General features: G+C 34.9%; 1 pseudogene; it reads left to right on the forward strand.

Annotated features, from left to right (window-relative positions):
• The first annotated feature begins 3,779 nt into the window (after positions 1–3,779).
• On the forward strand, positions 3,780–8,585 carry LOC137242454 (histone acetyltransferase type B catalytic subunit-like; annotated as a pseudogene).
• Positions 8,586–9,073: the final 488 nt, after the last annotated feature.

The following is a 9,073-nucleotide window of genomic DNA, read 5'->3' on the forward strand; positions in this document are numbered from 1 at the left end:
GGGACACTCTCCAAATTTTGATAACGTAATAATTTTACAACAGGAATCACATTACAATAAACGCTACATTTTAGAGATGTTGTATTTATCGGCACTCATAACGAAAATCGCATGAATTTCAAGTCCGACACTGACGGTGGAGTTGCCCACGCATACAGACAGCTGATAACGCAGAACAGTAACCAGAAATGCTGAGAGCGACATCAATTCGTTTTTTATGCTCATCTTCGTCTTGTATTATACTTATTTATATGGAAGATTCTCTTATACATATATATGTACATATGCATTTTACCATTTCATGTATTGTTGTTTGTATCAAATTTTGTTTACCATAGCGGTGTTTCCTTTTGTTTGTTTACCTTTTTTGTGTTCATATTCCTGTGTTCTTAACTTTAAATATTAAGTTAGTCGACTAGGTGAAGTCAAGAATGTAGGTATATGATTATATACTTTTGTACAATTTAGTTTAATGTGTTTATTTATTAATATTATAACAACATTTTTCAGTCCTGAAGATGATTTCAAATTGAAATCGAAATATCGACCTAAATATATCACTAAATATATACAACAAGTGTGTGTATTTTATTTAAAGGTGTGGATTATTAAAATTGTCTCCGATTTTAGGTACACCCTGTTCAGTAGCCAGCTACCCAGCAAAAACTGTACCCGTAAATTGGTCAGTAAAATGACTAAAGTCTGTGACGTAAATCGTTCAGTAACATTGTGCACTCTCCGCACAGTGGGCTGCAAGTGCGGTTTTATGTGTATTGCTTGATTGTAAATATTTGATGTCGGATCGGTACCCTGCTATTCTTGTTTTTAACTTATTTTTCGTTGTACCAACATATTCTTTCATACAAATGTTATCTCCGTCTCCTGCATATGGTATCTTGTATACAATATTGTTTTTCTCCATCGTTTCTAATTTACTTTTCATATTCTTGAAAAATATTTGATTTGTGTACGCCGGTTTGTGCGCTATTCCGATCTTTCTTTATCATAAATATATGAGCATTGTAATCTTTCGGAAAAGCCAGGTATATATATAACAGATTTATATGTGATCGGTTTTTTACTTTCCATTTTTGATTTAGTAACCTTATGATGCGTGTTTATCAACCAACGTATTACACCGGACGGGAAATCGTTCACCTTGAGGATGTGCTCGATACGTTTTTTATTCTCAGGGTGAACAATTGAATCACTAGTATCTAATACTCGCCGGATAAAATTTTTCGCTATATTAAAAATCATATTTTTAGGATGTTTAGATAAATAATTTATAATACGTCCTGAAGATGTAGGCTTTTGGTACCAATCTACTTTAATTTTATTGCTGATTTTACATACCAAGGAATCTAAAAATGGTAATTTTCCGTATTTTTCCAACTCCATCTTGAACTGTACGTCTTTGTGGTATGAGTTTAGCAAATCTAAGGTTTTGTCCTCCTTTACTAATACAAACACATCGTCTACGTATTTACTAAGTAGCCTCGTGTTGCTTACTACTTTTCCTAAAATTTCTTCTATTACAATGTCGGCGACAATCGGTGATACCGGAGATCCCATTGGAAGACCCTTTAATTGCATATATATTCGTTCCTCGTACTTAAAATATCTATTTTCACAAATACAAAACGTCACTATTTCCATAAAAAGAATTTTTGGCATTTCCGTATATTGTTTAATATCCTCCCATTTCGCCCGTATTGTCTGTATAACCAAGTCTGTTGGTACACTTGGAAATAGCGATATAACATCAAACGATACAAAACGCTCATCATCACATATATAGTTGTCATTGACTTTGTCCTTAAATTCTATTGCTCTTTTAACATTGAACACCGATTCCATCGTCAAGTTTTTTAAAATATTAGTCAAGAACTTACAAAAATTATAGGACGGAGCATTTATCAAGGAACAAATGGATCTTAATGGCATATTTTCCTTGTGAACTTTTGGCAAACCATACATTCGGGGTGGAATAGCTGTGTTCGTGGCCATTTTATATTTTTCTGTTTTTGTTATATGACCTAATTTATTTAATTTTTCTGCTAATTCGTTGTTTTTGGTCTGTAATCTTAGTATCGGATCTTGGCGTAAAATTCGATATATTGACATATTATTCAATATGTTGTGCATTCTTAACCTATAATCTGTTTTCTCCATAGTGACGGTCACTTTTACCTTGTCTGCATTTAAAATTACAATTTCTTTATTTTTGTTCAGAAATTTTCGCGTTCGCTCCACTGTATCTTTGATGGCCATATCTGTTTTGTCACCTCTTCGCTTTGTCAACGACTCTTTGATAAGCAATGATATTAGGGCTTGTCACATTGACGACGGCGGTGTAGCCGCCACATCTGTCATATTATTTTTACACATGTTCTTATGGCGATGGTTTTTTTAACGACAACATGGCAACACGCCAATCAACCACGAATGCCGCTGTCGCCAGATTAAATCTATTTCTATTTTGACAAGCGGCAAAGTGTTAATGCTTCTTCTTAACTTTTCTGACAAGTAATTTCGCGCGTGTTCATTGAAAGTTCTTCTTGGGTAAAATTGGTAAAATAAAAAAATTAATTATAATCTCACGGTGTTATAATAATAATAACTTATTTGACATTATATTAAGCGGTACAGAAACAGTTTAAATTATTGGTAAGAAAAATCCTCGACTGAAAAAAGGTAATTGTTTACTTTAGGGTACAACTACTAAAACTCGTCCAAAAATATCGGGAGAGGTGTCAAAAGACGCGTCTTGATCCCTGGACCACGAATCCGAAAGCGGAAATCAGACATTTTATTTCTTTTCGGAGAAATTTGCAAACAAACCCGAAAATTTTCATGTGGTTGTTGTGATTTTGATGATTTTGTGGTACCCACAAGAAAAACTGTGGGTAAAAGTGTTTTGCGCGGATATAGTTTTGGTCTCCAGATCGGTGTTGGACCCACCCAGGGTAATTTTTTATAAGCGCTGCCGAATGCCGCCAATGCAGAAAGGCGTTCTGCGCAAAAATACTATGGATCCCACCCCCGGTTTCGGAGCGCTACGGAGCCATTTTTCGGTTTTTTGGCAATATCTTTTCACAGACATATAATTTTTAATTTCCGCTTTCGGATTCGTTATCCTGAGTCCAAAGTGCGTCTTTTGACAACTCTCCCGATATTTTTGGACGAATTTTAGCAGTTGTACCCTAAAGCAAACAATTACCTGAAAAAATATGATAAAATTGTTTCTTCATAAACTTGAATTACATACATAGATTGCTACAATTTCAACAAATTAAATATGGATAGAGATGAAAAATGAATTGAAGAGGTGCGGAAAATGCCCATTATATATAATCTGGGCTTGGAGGACTATAAAAACATAAAGAAAAAGGAATTGGCATGGAGGCAGGTCTCCTCTGCTATGCAAAGTGAAGGTTAGTATACATATTTGAGATTTATTTCTTCATGTGGTGTAAATTTCAATTTCAAATGTAGAGGAATAATGCAAAAAGCGGTGGAAGGGTTTGCGAGACTCCTACAAACGAATTAAAAGGTCCCAGCTGCTTGCTTCGGGTAGTGGCGCCCCAAGTCCGAAACGAAAATGGCGCTATATGGAAGCCATGTCATTCCTGGATAATGTACAAGCGTCCCGAAGGTAACTAAAGAAAAAACCTATACAATTTAATTTGATACATTAAAAATAAACTTTTTTAGCACAATCGGTAATGAAAGTGATGCTGAAAGTGAAAGCACCAGTATCATTTCCCCATCATCAAAGGACTCAACGCCACCACCACACAAAAACGATTCTCCACGGCCTAGCGCAAGGACACGAAAAGTGAGCTCATTGTACTTATGCATTTTACGGTGTAAACTTTATTAAGAAAGTAAAAAATTTATTTTACAGGAAACTCAGCAAAAGTTTAATGATTTTCTGGAACTTGCTTCTCAAAGCATTAAAAATACTTGTTCTGCGTTTTGTACTCAAGAAAAAGAATTGGACTCTACATTTCTACATTTTCAAACTTTGGCCAGCAAAATAAAGGAGTCTGGAATTCCGAAGAACGTTGCAAACAAAATTGAGGCTAAAGTGTCGGCACTGGTATTCTATGAAATTGAAAACCACCTAAATAACATGTAAATATATCCAACTAAGTTAAAGGCTTATTAGTGGTCTAAGGGCGTACGAAAACCAGTTTTTACGCATAATTCAAAAAACGGCACTAGGCCGTGGAGAATCGTTTTTGCGAGATGGTGGGGTTGAGTCCTTTGAAGATGGGGTAATAACACTGGTACTTTCACTTTCATTACCGATTGTGCTACAAAAGTTTATTTTTAATGCTTGTACATTATCCAAGAATGACATGGCTTCAACCTGCCTCCATACCAATTCCTTTTTATACTCAGTTGAGCAGAGCTCACAGAGTATATTAAGTTTGATCGGATAACGGTTGGTTGTACAGGTATAAAGGAATCGAGATAGATATAGACTTCCATATATCAAAATCATCAGGATCGAAAAAAAATTTGATTGAGCCATGTCCGTCCGTCCGTCCGTCCGTTAACACGATAACTTGAGTAAATTTTGAGGTATCTTGATGAAATTTGGTATGTAGGTTCCTGAGCACTCATCTCAGATCGCTATTTAAAATGAACGATACCGGACTATAACCACGCCCACTTTTTCGATATCGAAAATTTCGAAAAACCGAAAAAGTGCGATAATTCATTACCAAAGACAGATAAAGCGATGAAACTCGGTAGGTGGGTTGAACTTATGACGCAGAATAGAAAAATAGTAAAATTTTTGACAATGGGCGTGGCACCGCACACTTTTAAAAAAGGTAATTTAAAAGTTTTACAAGCCTTAATTTGGCAGTCGTTGGAGATATCATGATGAAATTTGGCAGGAACGTTACTCCTATTACTATATGTACGTTTAATAAAAATTAGCAAAATCGGAGAAGGACCACGCCCACTTTAAAAAAAAAATTTTTTTTAAAGTAAAATTTTAACAAAAAATTTAATATCTTTACAGTATATAAGTAAATTATGTCAACATTCAACTCCAGTAATGATATGGTGCAACAAAATACAAAAATAAAAGAGAATTTCAAAATAGGCGTGGCTCCGCCCTTTTTCATTTAATTTGTCTAGGATACTTTTAATGCCATAAATCGAACAAAAATTTACCAATACTTTTGAAATTTGGTAGGGGCATAGATTTTATGACGCTAACTGTTTTCTGTGAAAATGGGCGAAATCAGTTGAAGCCACGCCCAGTTTTTATACACAGTCGTCCGTCTGTCCTTCCGCATGGCCCTTAACACGATAACTTGAGCAAAAATCGACATATCTTTACTGAACTAAGTTCACGTAATTATCTGAACTCACTTTATCTTGGTATAAAAAATGAACGAAATCCGACTATGACCACGCACATTTTTCGATATCGAAAATTACGAAAAATGAAAAAAATGCCATAATTCTATACCAAATACGAAAAAATGGATGAAACATGGTAATTGGATTGGTTTATTGACGCGAAATATAACTTTAGAAAAAACTTTGTAAAATGGTTGTGACACCTACCATATTAAGTAGAAGAAAATGAAAAAGTTCTGCAGTGCGAAATAAAAAACCATTAAAATCTTGTCAGGTATTACATATATAAATAAATTAGCGGTATCAAACAGATGATGTTCTGGGTCACCCTGGTCCACATTTTGGTCGATATCTGGAAAACGCCTTCACATATACAACTACCACCACTCCCTTTTAAAACTCTCATTAATACCTTTAATTTGATACCAATATCGTACAAACACATTCTAGAGTCACCCCTGGTCCACCTTTATGGCGATATATCAAAAAGGCATCCACCTATATAACTAAGGCCCACGCCCTTTTAAAATACTCATTAACACCTTTCATTTGATACCCATATCGTGCAAACAAATTCTAGAGTCAACCCTGATCCACCTTTATGGCGATATCCCTAAATGGCGTCCACCTATAGAACTATGGCCCACTCCCACATAAAATACTCTTTAGTGCCTTTCATTTGATAGACATGTCATACAAACACAATCCAGGGTTTGCCTCGGTTCATTTTCCTACATGGTTATTTTGCCTTATGTTGTCACCATAGCTCTCAACTGAGTATGTAATGTTCGGTTACACGCGAACTTAACCTTCCTTACTTGTTCTTTATATTTTTATAGTCCTCAAAGCCCAGATTTTATACATATAATTGGCATTTTTCGCACTTGCCTGGAAAAAATGATTTCTTTCTAGGTAGTTTTACTTTCGGTGGTACTGTGCTATATCGCGGAAATGGATAGAAGAGAATTTTCGTTAACTTGCAGAACAAATTTTTTGAACAAAATCAATTTTAATACACAAAAAAAAGTTAAAAAAAAATTTAATAATATAAATATGGTAGTGCAACACTTTTTGCTATTTTTTACAAATTACTACCTAAAGTACATACATCTGTGCATACAAAAATTGCAGCAACAATTTCATCAGCTATGTTATTTTCTTAAATTTTTAAAATTGTATAACGAAAATTTGTAAACCGATTTCATAAACGTTTTCCGATAAATTCGCAAAGTTTTTTAACATAACATTTGCGTATATTTGTTGCTCCTACTTTTGTATTCACAGGTATACATAAACCTGTTGACAAAAACTTTATTTCAAGAACGTTTTTTTATATTATTAATTATTTATATTGTCCAAATGGTTGTAGAACAACTTTTTTCAATTTAAGTTTGTAGTATGAGTACCTGGGGTACAAATGTACTTTTACTTTACAAGACTGTTAAAATTAATAAATTTCATTTCTCAAATCATGTTAAGCACCATATTTTATTGTATGTTGGCCAAATGCTAGAAATTCGGCAGCACTCCAATCGCTTCCATCGAAAGGAGGTCCCATATTTTTTATTCCCGCGGAAAACGAATTTAAAATTTTCGAAGTAAGCAGATTTGTCAATTGAAATTTTGTTGCGCGTTTCTATTTTTGCTTAACAAATTGAAAAATTTAGTTATAAAAAGGTTGACAATTGGGTTTGGAGAAGCTATATATTGCGCTGGCAACCTGAAAGGGTTGCCCTACACAACCATTTCTTCCAGGGATAAACGAACAAATTCCTTGAGGGCGCGCTGTTTAACAGGGATGGCGGATATACACGAATATGTGGACCTCGTACTGGATGCAGTCCAAGATGTGGAATTTAAATTAAGTAAGTCATCCGCATTATACAAAATATTTAACATAAACAGCAAGAAAGTTATATGTTTCGCATATTCAAGTACGCCGCAAACAAGATTTGGAAGATGACAGCCTTGTATTTCATCCAATGATGGCACATCAAATATTTGGTGAATCTGAAAGCATATTCGGATATAAAGGTTTATGTGTGCGTATTTTATACACTGCTGGTCCTCTACATATTTATATTGGCATTGAATATGACAGTCGAGTTGATGAACTATCAGGCGGAGATATAAAGGCTGATGTAGTTGTGCGACCGATAGCGGAAAAATTACCTGATGGCTGTTTTTTTGTTAACATGGATGAGTTTTTGAAAACACTAGATAAAGCAGATAAGTTTCAACCGAACAGAGTGTTACTGATGAAGACGGACAAGAGCACTTCTTCGAACTATATCATTGTGACTATAAGGTGCCGGCATTCTTAAAATTCTTCAGTCGTTTGCAGACATTTATATTATGGTTCGTTGATGCAGCATCCTATATTGATGTTGATGATCCGCAATGGAGCTTCTTTGTATGGTATGTTGACTAAATGTGCTACTTCAATAAGTAACTTATATCAATTTTTATATTCCTACAGCTATGAAAAGTATAAAAATGATAATGGTGATTATCAGTCTGCAACCACTGGCTACACCACTGCATATGAGTACTGCGCATATCCTCAACACATACGACCGCGCATTAGTCAAGTATTAGGGCTACCACCATTCCAGAAACTTGGCATTGGCACAAAATTCATTGAAACTGTCTATAAACGTTACTTACCAATCATTAATGTCATTGATATGGCAGTGGAAGATCCATCGGGTGATTTTTAGCGTTTACGCAGCTATATTGATGCTCGTCTGTGTATGGGACTAAAAAGTTTTGGAAGTGATGTCATCAAAAAAGGATTTAACAAAGAAATGGTTCATGAGGCACGCGAAACGTACAAGGTAAACTAATTTAACTAATAACTATTAAAAACCACCTGTTAAACTGATGCTCATCTCTTTCCAGCTAAATCCACGTCAGTGTCGCCGGGTTTATGAAATACTTGGACTATGTTATACAAACATTTATGATAAGGACGATTATCGTGCTTATCGTTTAGATGTAAAGCGTCGGTTAAACGCAATTTATTATAAACATATAAATGATATTAAGAAAATGGAAAAAGCTAAAGTGGATAAGGAATGGTTGAGAGCGCGTTTACCTACACCAAGTCAACGTATGGAGCAATTGCATGAGGAATATGAAAAAGTAGAGAACGCATACAAACAAATTGTTGAAAAGTTACGTGATTAAGCTTATGAACCTAGCAAAGTTTTTGTATGTGTTACAGTAAATGATATAGATTTTAAGTGTCATTTTACATCTGATTATTATTTTTTATGTAATAAAACCTAAATTATTAATGGTACAATAAGAGTTCCGAATCTTTTACCTCCTCCATCTGCTGCGTAGCTTTATATACAGAGAACATGAAAATATAGATACGAAAAAGTTACGAATGGTCAATTTGAATCGGTTACAGGAATGTCATGATACTGCCTGGGCTTAGTTGGTTAATATCCCGCAAAAGACGGAGGATGGTTGATTTTTTTCGCTATAACAACAACGATGCCTATTCTGGGTATATCTTTGACAGGATGTTTTGTGTAGACGTCAGCAAGTGAGTGAACTTGCAGATAATATGACTTTTATCACTCTGAATGGGGACGCCCTAAACACGAGTCAGTGCAGGACTTATAAACTACGTCATCGGGGACCAATGCTTACTTTTGTATCACCCTCTTGCAAT

Source organism: Eurosta solidaginis, chromosome 2, assembly GCF_040869045.1.
Source record: "Eurosta solidaginis isolate ZX-2024a chromosome 2, ASM4086904v1, whole genome shotgun sequence".
In the NCBI taxonomy this organism is placed as follows: Eukaryota; Metazoa; Arthropoda; class Insecta; order Diptera; family Tephritidae; genus Eurosta; species Eurosta solidaginis.